The sequence below is a fragment of the Manacus vitellinus genome, unplaced genomic scaffold (genome assembly GCF_001715985.3).
Source record: "Manacus vitellinus isolate BGI_N305 unplaced genomic scaffold, ASM171598v3 scaffold_87_pilon, whole genome shotgun sequence".
NCBI lineage: Eukaryota > Metazoa > Chordata > Aves > Passeriformes > Pipridae > Manacus > Manacus vitellinus.
Genome location: NW_021940854.1, coordinates 996486 through 1011746, shown reverse-complemented (window position 1 = coordinate 1011746; position 15261 = coordinate 996486).

Genomic DNA, 15261 nt, shown 5'->3' with positions numbered 1-15261 from the left:
GCTTTCGCCCTTGCAAAGCAATTATAATAATAAAGCCCTTTGACTGTGGGCCTGTTGTCCTGGCTCTCGCTTAATAGAGAGGCTTCTGCTGAAACAAAAGTCAAATATCTGCCTCTCTCTCTCTCCCAGCTCGCTCTCCCTTCTCTGTCTTGTTTTAGCTACTGAGCCCTTTCCTTGGGATGGGGCCCCAGGCAAGAGACCAGGAGTAAAGATCCAGGGATCTGAGACCATCCTGGGTGCCCTGGGAAAGGCAGAACCCACACTGGGCCCTGCCAGCTCCTCTCAGTCACGGCCACAAACCAACGTCGTTCTTCCCAGTTCTCCCAGTAGTGCCTTGAGCTGCACCTGATCTTCACCTCCATCGTGTGCTGCACCTGATCTTCACCTCCATGGCTCGGGAGGGCGAGCAAACCCCGCGGGGAGAAGGCAGCTGGAGGGTGCTGGGGAAGCCAGAGGGCTGGGAGCAGGACTAGGCAGCCCTTAATTGCCTGTAACGAGTGTAACGCGCCGAGGCTCCCGCACGTGTCAGCTGCTAATTTGTTGCTGTTTGTTTGTACATGACAGTAATGTGTTTACCTCATTAGGGGATGTCAAAGTTCCCCAAATCTGTAGCTGGGAGATTACGGATTTCCTCCTCTGACACGAGGGGGGAAGGGGCGGGTGAGGGAGCCGGGTTTTGGCAGAGGAAGGACGGGTTAACCCTTCCCGAGAAAGCCTCGCTGCCGCTTGCTCCCAAATCCAGGGCCCATGTATCAAACCGTGGCAGTTAAATACCCTTGGATACCACGGCAAGGACCATGATGTAAAACCTGTAAAACCTCTTAAAGCAAGGACACGAGGAAGAATGGGCATATAAAGAGAGGGGATTAGAAAGCAGCCACGATACATCACAGTCGGCTGCTCGAGCCACAGCCAGGCCCACATGCAGCTCCTCATCGAGCAGTGTCTTCCCATTAATTATGATTAAACTACCCCACAGTTAGTTCTTCCTTCATTTGTAAAATGCTCCTATTTTCCGACCAGTTCTAATCTTGGCTGTAATTATCCTGACGGTGGAGGAGTCACTCCAAGAGCCTTTTCTTCTCTCTCTGATGGATTTGAGTCTAACCAGGGTTTGGAGCTCCTGGAGCTCCTGCCCAGAAGGGAGGTGCTGGGGGGGCTTGGCCACATCCAGCACCCCTTGCTTTAGGGGGGTCTGGTGTGGAGATCAGCTGAGGATCTTGGTGACCTCAACCCTTCCCCTTTTCCATGCCGTTCATACCTAGACAATTTATGGGATTGCTCCAAGAATTAACTAGTTAAATTTGTGCGGATTATTCTGAAAGTACTCGAGGCTGCTGCTGCCTATGTTTTCTGCCAACGCATCACATTTCCCACCTTCCATGTGAGTGAATTCCTAGGATGCTGTCCAAACTGACAAGAGGAGCAGGAAATGCCTCCTGCGAGGGCAGAAGGAAGGTGTTAGGAAATTAAAGGAGCAGTTCGAGAGCTGCAGGTTTTTCTTTGGCTGCAAGAGAGAGCAACCACCGTGTCCCACTCCCACACCCTCTGCTCTCCCAGATAAGCCAGGCCAGTGTGTTCTCAGCCCCTGACGTGCTGGGAAAGCCCAGTGTGGATGTCAGTGCCAGGGAGGATGTCCCCTTGCAGTGCCAGTGGGGCTGTGTCCCTTCCCACAGCGTGCCTGCAGCCCCAGGAGCAGGCTGGAGGGAGGGACAGGAGCCTGAGGGATGGGGACAGGAGAAGGGTCTGCCTTAGCTGGGTCGGGGTCACTGGCAGCACATGCTGGGAATCCCTCAGCAGCTGGTATCTCTGACAGACAGAAGGAGTATCTCAGGGAAGATCTCGGCAATCAGCTTGACGGGGGCGGCTGGTTCCACTTCCACTTCCTTTGAGACACGGCACCGTTTGACTCTGCTGATCAGATAGGAGCTGCATTACAAGGCAATATTGTGGTTTCCTTTAATGTCCTGCCAAAATACATTTATCTCCTCATTCCTTCCCCACCCTCCCCGAGAAACCCCACTCAGGTCACAGCATGGAGAGAGAGAGCCTTGCTTGGGAGGAGGGGGATGGAGCCCTAATGCAGAATCTGGGTTGATAAGCATGTTTTATATTAGTCAGGAATGAGGCACAAGAACTTAATTAGACGTGCTCTGACTGGTTCAGTGTACAGAGGTCTTGACCTACAAGCAAGAACATTTAGAAGGCTGAAGCAGTGGTTGTAAAATCCTGGAAGGCTTGTGACTGCTATTTCCAAAACCATCAAAATTGTGGCTAAAAGGAGGTAGTGTTCTGAGTATGTAAATCCATGGCAAGGAGCAGGACAGTGTGATGGAGTTGGCTGAGGGCCGTGTTTGAGGGTTGGAACAACAGTTTAATTCCAGCTCTGCTGACAGAGGAGGCTCCAGGAGCTCGTGAGTGGGAAGGTGGAATAGCTGAGTAGTGTAAGAGGGAGCAGAAAACTCTTGGGCTGGTGGCAGGAGGGCTTCCATCAGCTTGTGGACTGGAGGAGTGGTTGTGCTCCAGACTTGGGGAAGGCACTGCAAGGAACATCCCTGTGCAGGCAAAGGCCATGGTGGGGAGAGCCTGTGTTTTTATCTCTTAAAGAATTGCAACAATTTGCTCACGAGCCTCAGCAGTGCCACAAAGGTCTGCTCCCAGTCACCCCGAATCATCTCGGTGGAGACAAGAACAGGAGCAAACAGCAACAGCCACGTCAGAGCCCGGGCAGCACCAGCCGAAAACATTGCTGTGGCAGCTCCAAGTGCCATCAAGCATATGGCCAGTGAGGGCACTTTGTCATTTCTGCCTGGCAGGGCTGGAGTGCTGAGCCGTCAGCTTCCATCTGCATCCCTGGCCTGGGGGGAGGACCTGTCAGGCAACCCCTGTGGGCACCCAGGGGAAAAGGGACCTGTTTTCTCTAAACACTGGTAGAAAGAGCTGGGCTGTGGTTTTGGTCGAGGAATCGAGCTGCAATTAATTACAATTAGCAGGTTTACAATGCACTGGCAGCCAGAACGTGGTGAGCGTGGAGAGGTGGGCTCAGCTCTGAGGGATTACACACAGGCTGGGGCTGGTTTTAATTATACATAAAATCAGGTACAGTCACACATCTGCAGAGGCAGAGGCACACACCCAGAGTCATTACTGCCACCTTTGTATAGCTCCATACCTGCCCAACAACCTTTGTCAGGGATTTTGGGGGTACACAGTGCAGGTGTGTCAGGAGAGGAGAGGGGAAAAAACCCTGAAAAAGGAAATTAATTGAGTCTTCCCAGCTCTCTTCTCTCTGCTGCTCCAGAGAGCTCTTGAAATTACTTCTTGCCATAGTGATATAGGAGTTCCAGGGCTTGGTGGGACCCTCCCTCCATCTTCAGAAGGCCACAGTCAGAGAGAGGGGGAGCCCCAAAATTCCTGAGCGTATTTTTCCGTTCCCATGATCCCTGGCTGAGGCCCTGCACCTGCAGAGAGATCCTCAACCATCACATTTCCACTGCTCCAGCCGATAACGAAGATAATTGTTTCATCCACTTTGTCAAGCTGAAATGAAAAGAGGGCAAAGCAAAATGATGCCATCATAAATCATCAGGCTGAGACAGCAAAAAAAGGACAAGATAGTGACTTCATTAAGGGTTATGTATTGTGTCATTAAGTTGGCAGGGGTCACCTTTCATGTCACGCAGCAGCCCCATGATGCATTGCCGGCTCCTCTTTCCAATAAAATTAAACGTAGATGTAAAACTGATTAGGCCGTGTTTGCCCGAGCCCAAGGCAGGGAACTGCGCCGGGAATAATTGATACAAGATCGCGGCTGATTTGTGATGGCAGCGATTCCTCTTCCTGGTCATTTCTCTGCTGACCTTGCCCATTAAAATAAGCCCAGCTGCCTTGAAAAGAGAGACGCTCGTTCCACCCCTTCCCTCCCCCTGCCCGAGCCACTTGCCTGGAATTCATTTCCTCGCCCGCCTTCCTCGGGATCTCTCGTTGCCGTCGCTGAGGGCTGGTGGCCACAGGCTGGCTCAGCTCGGGGGGACAGCAGGGACAGCCCTTGGTGCCTCCTGGGTGTCGCTGGTGACACCTCCCCTGTGTGCCAGTGACATCCCCTGCTGCTGGTCCTGCCCTCCTGAGTGACAGCACAGCTTTACCTGTCCCAGAGCCCCTGCTCCCCGTTCTGTGCCCTGCTGCAGGGCAGGTGATGCTCTCCTGGGTTACAGGAACCTCCCAGGGCACAGGTCCCTCAGGGTTTGGGGGTGTTTTGTGGAAGGGTTTTCTCAGGGAGATCGAAACACCTCCAAGGCAGGACAGTGTTGGCTTCTGGAGTCCTGAAATGTGATGTGTCCTGGTGTCCTTCCTTTCAGTGGAAGGTGTTGTCCCTGTGCATGGCAGGGGGATTGGAACTGGGTGAGCCAAAGCTTTCCAGGACTCCACGATTCCTGACAGCTCCAAAGCACAGTTGGGCAGTGCCTGCAGTCCCTCTGCTCTGCCCAGCATGCTCCAGGTTGGCTGCACAGCTCTGGTGGAGACAGAGGAGGGAGGTGGGGGCTGGTGTAAACTCCTGCTAGAGGTCATCCCAAACCCCTGACCCCGGAGATCGGGGTGCTCGAGGCACCCTCGTGCTGGGGAGCAGGAGTTCATAAATGTGTTCCCTCCCCTGGAGTTGAAGCTCTGAGAGGCATCACCCCAGAGACAGGCAGAGCACAGGGCTGGCTCCATCCTGCAGCTGTTTGGTCCAAGGATGCCCTTTATTTCTCCTTCCCCCCTCCTGCAGCATCTCTCTAATAACCCGGGGCCCACACGGTGCTCTGGTTTCGCAGGGGCCTCTCTGGTGCCCCATATATTACAGTGCCCGAGGAGCCTCAGCAGATTTACACTCCTGCTGTTTACAGCACTTTCCCAGGTGAGGCTGGAGAATATGAGCTCAGGCCAGGGATGAAAGTGGAGGCAGTCACGGGGATTTTAACTTGTGCTTGCACTTTCCTTCGGGGAGCTGGAGAGAGGAAAATTACGATGCTCACCCAAAGCCCAGCGCCAGACCTTGAGAAGTGCTCAGTGTGGGTGGCTTTCAGAGGGATTATTTATCCACTTAGAGCTAAATACGTGTTTACACGGTCTGATGGAGTGGAACTCTCACTCGTATCAACTGTGCCTCGTTCTTGATGCCTTTTGGCCAAGACCTTCTTAAGTGGCCACTGGATCTGGGACACTCTGCTTAAGAGAGGCCCTGGAAGGGCACGGGTTTCTGAGCACAAGCACTAAACTGCTGGAAAACTGAGTGGCTGCTAAGGTGCCTCGAGGTGGATGGTTGAGAGGGTGAGTTCCTCTCTCCAGTCACAAAGAACTCCTGGAAACCCCAGCCCTGGTCCAGGACAAACCCTCAGCTCTGGGATGCTCCGGGGAGGGGCACCGGGCGGTCCCAGGTGAGGACCTGACCCACAGCCTGTGAGAGAGCTGAGCCTCTGCAAACAGCCCTGAGCTGAGCCCAGGCAGGGCTGGAGCTCTCCCTGCCCGTTTCCTTCCCTACCAGGTCGGTCAGGGAAGCTCGGAGCTATCAGGGCCCGGGATTGATTGGACCGAGCGCCCGCGATAATGGCACTGGAAGGGAGCAGAGTAAATAACCAGTGCTGGGTCCCTTTGCAAGGGAAAACTATTAGAGAGACAGGACCAGTAAAACAAACACAATTTCATGTGTCAGCCCGAGACATATGTACTAAAAATACATATAGGGAGAGAGCGAGCCCGCCCAGGAGGGGGAATGCAAACCCCTTATAAATGGGGAAGGGAAACCCACTCATTTCCCACCCAATAACCAACCTGGTGGGGAACAAAGGAGCTGAGACCTCGTGCCATAAACAACCAGGGAAACACAAACCTTTCTGGGGCGCAGATGGCTGGTGCTTGGATTTTATTTTTCTTTTCTATACGTTTGACAGCTAAATTCAGTCATTTGTGAACAACGTGGCCATAAAAATGAGTAATAATGATTGGAGGTATCTTACTTTTGGTTTAATGGGCTCTGGAGTGATGCTGAGGAGCTGCTCCCACCCTTGGGGGGAGAGGGGCTGGGATGCTGTGGCCGGATCCTCGGGGGCTGCTCACACAGCAGAATCCCACCAGCTGTGGATGGGGCTGTGCTTTGTGCAGTACTGGCTCCAAACTCCAAATTAATGCTGTCCTCAGCTGCACTGCTTCAAATTTGATTGCAAAACCCTGTTGCTGACACAGCTCTCAGCGTTCTGCTCCCCCAGCCAGGAGGAGGGGTGGGCTCACACAGATTTTATCAGCTTTTCAACCTTTCCCTCATTAATTATTTCGGTTATGTCAGACTTGAGCAGGGGATTTTTTTTTTTTCAGCAACCAGAAAGAGTCAGGCCCTCCTTGCCAACCTTAATTGTTTGTGCAAAACTCTTACTGAGAGATTTTTTAGAGGGGCAAAGATACATCTGCCAGGGACTGGAAGGGGCTCCAGCCTTCTCTGCAATAGTTTCAGTCTATTTTCATGCACAGAATCACTATAAAACCTGGATGAATCCAACAAATCCCCTTTACTCCACTATACTCCACTGTAGGAGATACTTTGCTTCCATGAGCTGCTTTGAGATCCTCAGACTAAGGAAACTCAAGGTGATATTCTTTATTTTCTGAACTTTTACACACCGAGCAAAAATGTGTGTGTGTATCTGATTATTTTCAAGGGTACTAATTCTGGATACAGAGGAGCTGAGTGGCAACAGCAACATGGAATCTAAATACAGAGAACATCCAACAGAACCACAAACTCCATTCTCAGCATTGTAATTTTAATGAGATTATGAATAATCCTTCTGTTGACACTTCTGCCATGGTTCCACAAAAGGGCCCACCTCCCAGAGAGATGAGCATTTTGGCCTCACTTTTGGGAATCTTCCCCAAATCACCTGGCCAAAGATGGCTCTGGCTGCAGGAGAATGAATCTAAGGGGTGATTTTGCCTGGTACTAAAGGTTTAGTTGGCTTGGAACTTGTTTGGGGACACATCCCAAAATACACAGGCCAGTGTTGCACATCAGCTATTCACTGACATGATATTAGAGAGTATTTAAAATTAAAGCTGGCTCTGGCAGGGAGATTTGCCAGGCTGGAAGACTGAGAAAAGCATCACGAAGAGGAGTCTCAGCTGCTTTGCTGAGGATGGAATTAACTCTTTGTAAAAGGGCAGGGGGAAGAAACCCAACCATAATATCTGGAGGGCTTGAATTCTCAAAACTCCTGAGCCAAGCTCACCAGAGCAGGGAATTATGTTCCATCCTCACCTCTGACCTCCCAGCATTTAGAAAAGACATCCTCAGAGCTGAGTGCAGGCCCGGAGGGAGGCAGGGAACAGCACTGCCACCCTCACCCTGCTGCTCTCCCCAGCAGCTCTGCTCTTTTACTGCCACTTGTAACGGAGCCAGGAGACCGGGAGGAGGAAAAACGGGGGGCTTGTTAAGTGGATCAAATGTTAAGGTAACATTATGGGCCACGCCACGTTCCACTGGCTGGGGAGGACCAGGAGTTGTGCCAGTGGGAGCCAGAGATGGCTTTGATGAGTTCAATCAGTGCTTTTTCTTCCGTGGGGCTGCAGGAGCCAGGGATCTGTGGTTCAGGAGAGGTTGCTGTAGCAAGGCTTTCCTTCCATCCTCCCCTGAAAGAGAAGACAAAGCTCTGCTTCAGAGTCCTCAGCTCGCCAGGAACAGTGTTCTGCCAACAGTTCTCAGAGATGTGCCGGTGCTTCATTAGAGAGGTGCCAGGCAGCACGAGGCACCAGCTTATCAGCAGCACGAGGGGCACATTAACAGCTCCCTGCTCCCCCTGCCAGGAAGGAGATATCCCCACAGAGCTCCACTGGATGCCACAGCTCCTCTGTTTACTTCCCCCCAGCCGGTGCCACAGTCAGGATGGTGAGCTCTGATCCCAGAGTGATTTTTCTTAATGTCTTTATATAGATGAGTTAACTCAAAACCTTTCCAACATAAGCATGTTTTTCTGTTCCTTCATCCTGACCTTGGCATTTTCTTTCTCCACTCCAAGTTCTCTGCTGTCCTCTGGCCAGCTTTGCCTCTCATTTGTCAATGTTATTATTGAATTTTCAAATGCCAGTAGTGCACATAAATCAATGGCTGGCTTCTCCCCAGTGGCATATCCCTGCCACGTGTGGTCATTCATTTTTTTTAATAAGTCCTCCTCTCCTTTCACCCATTTATAAAAATGCATCTTGTTCTCCTGCTGCCGTCCATCATCCGGGGAGTCCAGCTATTTGTTGCCCCTGAGTGCTTATTCATCAACGTTTTCAAAAGCAAAATCACTCTTCGCCTCCTGCTCTTATTGTGCCATCAATCTCGACCGGGGATCAATAAACCTCGCTTTGGCAATTTTTTTCCCCCACCAGCCCTGTGCTGCCTCTCCCCAAGCCTGGCCTTTGGATTTGCATTTTTAACTGAGCAGCAGCAATGGGAGGAGGGTTGTGGGAGGAGCGGGATGACCGGCCCAGCATCACTGATCCCACCTGGGCACCCCAGGAATTCAACATCCACCTCCTTCTCCTCCTGCCTCTGCCCCAGGGTTGTCAGTGGGTGCAGAGAACCCCTGGCCACACCAGTGGGTGCAGACATGAGCCCTGGGGGAACATTTTTCTTCCAAACATCACTTGAAGCAGCTTTTCCCCCCGAGAACCGAAAATTTCCATTGAAATGTCGTCGTTGTTTTTCACAAACAACAAACAAAACAAAAAAACCCAACAAACCTCTTTTTAAAAAACTTTCTCAAGTACGCACTTAAAAGGCTGACATTTATTTTTGAAACTGTCTCCAAGAAAGCAGACTATTTTATTTTTTGACCAGAAATGTTTTCCAAAGCTGAATATTTTCACAACTTTTGAAAAAGCTAGATGTTGCAGTTATCAGTTTTATCTTTTTGTTGAAGTTCTAAATAAGAAAAAAAACCAGCCCTCTCTGGAGCCGAAAAGACTTTCAGCAAAACTGATCAGCTGCTAAAATTTTCCAGGCTAATCTGTGCAAATAATGGGCCTTCTCTGACTTGGGTGGTTGTGACAACCCAGATGGAGCGTGGAAGGGCTCAGGCACCACGGGGTGGTTGAGGTTCATCATTTGAGGTCCTTCCTTGGACTCTCCCCAGTCTGTCCATGTGTCTCTTGTCAGGAGAGAACAGGGCATAGCACTGAGCAGAGGGGCAGGATCCCCCTGACCTGCTGGCACAGCCCAGGGTGCCACTCACCCCCTTTGTGCCCAGGACACGCTGCTGGCCCGGCTTGGTGGCCACCAGGACCCTCAGGCTCTTCCCTGCCAAGCTGCCCCCAGTTTATCCCAGTTCCTGGGGTCACTCCTCCCTCAAGAAGGACTTTGCAGGGGCGGGGGAGCCTCGTCACCCCTTCCCCAAAGAGCTGGGGGGAAGCTCCTGCCCCAAAGTTCCCCAGCCCAGATCCTGAGCGGGAGGAGGGAGAGAGAGGCAGCAGATGGAAGCTGGTGCCAAAGCAATAAATCCAGGCCACAATCACTAACATTTTGTGGTTTGACACCTAATTGATTAACTAATTTGAGGCAGCAAGATTTAGTGTAGCTGTAGATTAGTGTCGAAGGGATAATTAGGGCTGAGCTCCCCCTTCCAGGCGGGGCTGCAGCTGCACTTGGAGCAGGCAGGACCAGCCCGAAGGCTGAGGCTCCTGGGAGAGGCCCCTGGCTCAGCACCCAGGGATTGCAGCAGAAAGGTCAGGCACTGACTTATCAGCATAGACAAAATCCCTTCCTATAATGTACGTGTTTATTCTCAAATTAAATATATTAATGTATTATTTGTTCTTAAAATGTCATTCAATAGATAGTAGGCTTAGGTTTCCTGGCAGACCTTTGAAGCTTAAAGAGTAATGTAATAATAGTACATTAATCCATAAGCTACACGGTCTGCTCCCTGCAGACCCCACACTCCAGAACTGGCTCTGAAGCTCTGAGTCTGCTGCATCTGTTTCTAGGAATTTCTGTCTAACAATAGTGGACTTGTTGGAGCCTGCCCTGCCAGCTCCAGCACGGAATGCTGCTTTCCTCCCACCCATCTGTTCCACATTCCCACTTGGGCACCTGTAAATGGCATTCTGGGGGCACAGGCAGGTGTGTCCTGGTGATGCCCACCCCTGTCCTGCTGCCACAGGGCCGGGCTGGGGGCACCTCACCCCCTCTCCCTGTCCCTGCTGGGAGCAGGGCTGCAGAGCCAGAGTTTGGTTTGGGCCAAGCCCCAGCTTCAGCAAGAGGAAATGCTGCATTTGGACTTTTCCCCAGGCTGAATTCTTGGCACAAGCAAATCATCTCTTGGGGGGAAAAAAAAAAAAAAAAGAGAAAGGAAAAAACTCTTGAAAGAATGTCTCCATCTCTTCTCCAAATCACCCATCCATCTCCCCGTTCGTGTGTCTGGAGATGAAAACTTGAGAGCTCTCGAAATGCCAAACCTGATGTTTTGGAGAGCTTGGAACCCATCTCTGAACTGCTCTGATTTTAATTCTGCAAGTCTTAATACTTGATTGACAAATACAGCTAAACAATCCATCATCCATCTTATCTGAAAAATGTAACCTTTTTTTCTGTTTATGGAACATGCACATGTGGAACATGTTTTTCTTTCACTGCCTATTTATTCCAGTTTACTCGGAGCACTTTGAATTTTTTTTTCTCCTTGTACTGGTTTGGCTGCTTCTCCCCACCTTCCCACGAACACACCTTTCACCTCTGGTTCCTGGAAAACACGGGTGGGGCGTGGAAACAGGTTTGGGAAAAGAGCTCTGGGAAGTGTCCCAGCTGAAGGGAAGGTCGTGCTCTCTGCCCACATCTCCTGGGACATCAGGGGCTGCACGTGGGGCTGGGCACTACCCAGGCTGGTGTCTCCCTTCCAAACCCTCCTCCAGCCACGGCACAAGGGCAGGAGGAGCTGGGAGCTCACTGGGTGCCCTCGGGAGGGGTTGTGACCTGTTGTATTCACCCCGTGTGGACAGGCTGGGGCTGGGCTGTGACTGGAGTTGTAGGCGCTGCCAAAGCGACAGGAACAGTTGTTATGTGCATTTTCTCACCTCTTAAGATAAATGTGAGTCTTCTGTTGTTTCAGGCAGCCTTGGTGGGCTGCCAGCACTGCAAGAATATCCAACAAAAATTGATGTTGAGAGCTGCTCACCACTGTGGATGTTATCACTGACAGTGCTGGCAATTATTAAATTATAGTTATTGCTCTAATGACGGTAAAAGCAATGTTTGTTAATTGCTGAGGCAAACGAACATCTTCTGCAATTCCACATCTGGGGAGGGGTTGAACAGGCTGGTGGTGCTGAAAGAGCCACGGCCCCGCCGGGAGCTGAGCTGGGGGGATCCATTCCAGGCACTTCCCACCCCCTGCAGCCCCCTCTCCATCCCAACCCCACCCAGAACAATTCCTCTGCTCTCCGGAGAGAGACCCAGCTCTGCTGGCAAATGGCAAACATGAGGATGAATAACAGCTTCAGTGAGTTTGGCAGGAGGGAAATTCCTCCCCGCTCAGCTTCCCAGAACTTCCTTCCCTTCCTGTCCCATCCCAGGGCTCTCCAGGAGGGGCCTCCCGAGCCATTTGCTCCCCACCAGGGCAGAGGGAAGGTGGCACTGTGTCCCCCTGGAGCAGGGGAGGGTTTCCTGGTGTGACCCTGGATCACAGAGCCGGGAAGGTCACTGGGGGAACACGCTGGGATCCTTCTCTTCAGCTCTTGTAATGGTATTAGCAGTGACTGTTCCTTACTCAATCATACTCCCAAAGGATTTTCAATAAACTTTTTATGTGCCATAACTGTTACATTAAATAAAGCTGAAAGTATTGAGTAAACTGACTGTAAATCACTTTAGATGCCTTGGAATTGCATTAAGTGTGAGAATTATGGATCTTTTGCTGCTTGCAGAAACAGAGAGACGACAGAGCCAGAAATTTTTATGCTCCCAACCTTCCTGAAGGTTTTTTTAATTATTTTTCTATGCCCATACAACAGCTTCTCCTCCTGTAAATGGCCTGTTCAGGGACATGTTGGGACCAAGCACCGTCCCTGTGCTGCAGGATCCTGTGGTGCTGGTGGATATTTTCCCTTCCTATCAGTCTGGCTGGTTTTCTCAGCCTGGAAATGGTAATTAAATGCTGGGCAAGGGTTGCTGTTAGCAGAGCTGAACAGGCTGTGGGGTTTATTGCATCAGGAGTGATTTTCTGTTGGGAGCCTGACAGCCAATGCTTCATCAATACAAATATATATTTTGATATCAATAAATGCTGAGGAAACATCTTCTGTCTCTCCCCTTTAGGCACCCCGGAGTTACTTAAACGTGTGTTACATTTAATACCCCACAGAGAAACATGATTTAATAACAGCAGGCTGAGAGTGGGCTTGGAAAGATGAACCAGGGGCTCAAAAATGTGCTTTTCCTTGCTGGGAATTCGTGGTGGGCAAAGTAGGAGCAGGTTTTTGGTATATCCAAATATCACAGCCTGGGCTCTGGCTGTGAACTCTTTGTCACATCCAGGGGGTTGAGATCACAGAGCCATGGAACCAAGATCCCCAGTCCCAGCTGCCATCCCAGCACCGCTCACACGTGGAGCATCCTGCACACCAACACCCCCACGAGGAGGCAGGGAAAGGCTTCTTTATTATTTTGGTTTGTAACCACTGTGAGAGGCAGATGAACAGGCTGCCACTGCTCTGAGGTGACTGCTGGCCAGCCTGGGGAACCTGCTGGTGTCCCTCCCGCAGCCAGAGCTTGGCCCTAAGAACACCCCTGCTGGTTTCTCCAAGGGAAACACATCCCTGGGCTGCTGCAGGAGCCCGTTTGCCACAGGTGGTGCTTTTTCACCTGGGATTGTGGGCTGTGCATTTGCCACCAGGCATAAAAACTCACCCACCCCTTGTGCCGTGCGACAGCTCCGCAGCGGAGCGAAGCGAGGTTGTGTTCCCCCAAAAACACCGAGGTCAGAGCAGAAAGCAGGGAATAAAACAGCAGCTGAGTGTGAAATCGCTCCATGTGAGAAGGCTGGCTGTTCCCAGTGCCAGCTCCCCACAGTTTTGGGGTGCCTTGCAGGTGATCTGCACCTCTGAGGAGCGTTGGTGGCACCAGCAACGCTGGGAGCCCTGAGTCAGCTCTCTGAAAACCGTGTGTTTGGCTTAAATAATGAGATGCTGCAGCAGTGGTGATGTGGGGGCCGTGTTTGCTCGAAGCCTTTGGGGATTTTTCAGGCTCTGTTCCGCCGGTTTCTTCCCTGTGACAGTTTTATTTGTACCTGAGTGCAGTGACGGTGCCCAGAGCCCGCGGGTGAGAGGCTGCAGAGACCTTGCTGTGCCTCCCCGGGCTCTCCCTGCAGCCAAGTGGGGAGCAAGGCTCCTGCCCAGGCTGCTGAGGTTCCCTCACACCGTTCTCCAGCAGGAAAACCTCTCCCACGTGAGCAGCCTGAGCTGCAAAGTGCCATTTCTTCGTGGGGACTGTGTAGGTGTCAGTGCTGCTCCTCGCTTTTGGTGGTGCCTTTGGAGGCTGGAGCACCCAAATGCTGCTCCTCATGTGATCTGGGGCCTCAGTGGCGTCTGCAAATGTCAGTGTTTGCTGGTTGTGCTTTTGGGGAGGAACAATCTGATGCCTGGACTCACACCAGTGAGGCTGAGGAGATGATTGTGCCACAGTGAGGACATTCCTTGGTGTCAGGTTGGCTTTGGGGACAACAGAAGGCTTCTGAGGAACGGGACACACTTGGCTGGGAGCTCTTGTGTTCTCTCCTTTTCATTACCACTGGATTTGGGTGAGCCCTGTGCAAACCCTGGTCTCAAACTACCCCCATGGGTGGGTCAATGAGGAGTGAGTGAGTTCCTCTGAGATGGGAAGATGTTTGGGAGCTGGTGGGCTTTCTCTGACACCAATTCAATGCCTCTCTGAGCTCCAAAGCTTCAGGAACAATGGCCCAGAAACTAGCAGGGAAATCCCTTTCCCCGCTGGTTTGTATTTTTCTGCAGTTAAAACATTTTAAGAAAAGCATTAAATTATGTAAACCACACCAGTGACTGGTCCTTATGGCCCTCAGTGACTTGGAGGCACTAAAGACAATGTGATGCAGCAGGGTAGTAGTTTCCACACTCTGGAATTGTATTATTAAATACTAGGATAAATATTCATTTCAAAGCCACATCATTTGTCAGCTCTTGAGTTATGGCTGCTTTGGTAGCTCAGACACCCTCTCCTTCTGCCAAGTTCCCAAGCTCTTTGTTTGGAATATCTGTAATTTTGTGTGTTTGGACTTAAATAACTTCTGCTGTCACTCCCAGGTTCCTCTTGTGCTAGAACCTGCCAGACCCCTCCTGGGGAGGAACAAGGGCAGAGGCACTTCCAAATGGGATGAAAGGGCAGGGGGGGGGACTGTGCTCTTGAGAAACACATTGTTCTTTTTTTGGGTTGGTTGGTTTGGGGTTTGTGGTTTGGGTTTTTTGGGGTTTTTTTTTTTAGGAACTGTAAAATTGTGCAGAAAATTAATCAACTTTGTTGTCAGCTTTGGTTATGGATCCTGAAAATGTCTCTTTCCCATGAAATCCCAGTGACTTTCTGGAATTTAGCACCCACAGGCCATGTTTACAAATCAGTGTAAGTGGTGACTGGGTGCTAGAGGGCTGTGCAAAACCTCCAAAACATATTATGATCTGATTTCCATTTATAAACCAGTTCATGCTGGGTGCCTCCATCACCTGGGTGCTTTTCAAAATCCCTCTACCAATCTCTAAGCCCACTGAATACCGGGGTCCATCCGGACCAGGTTTGCATTCCTGAGTTTGGCACCGCCTCTGAAACAAGCTCGTTGTACAAGTGGGTGGAAAAAAAAGAGTCCTGAAGGCCTTTTGCACCCTGTCAGTGCTCAGGGCGGGTCTGCAGGAGCCTCTGCCAGCCCCTGAGCTGCAGAACTCAGCCCAGCCCAGCAGTGCCCACCGGGAGCTCTGCTGGTTTTTCCCAGGGATGTGTCTGTGTGTGGGGCAGGGGCTGGGGGGGCTCCTGGCAGTGCTGGGGCAGAGGGGATTTATTTCCCCGACGCCCTCGGAGGCCGGTGTGGTTTGTGTCACAAGTGGAATGAGTTTGGCATGTCTTAACTCCCAGTCATCAGCTCCTAAACACATGACAGAAAGGTCACGGACACGGGGAGATAACAAGGGACCCTGTGAATTAGGAGCAAGAAATAACAGCGTTTAAGGGCTGGCTGGAGACTTCAGTGTTCA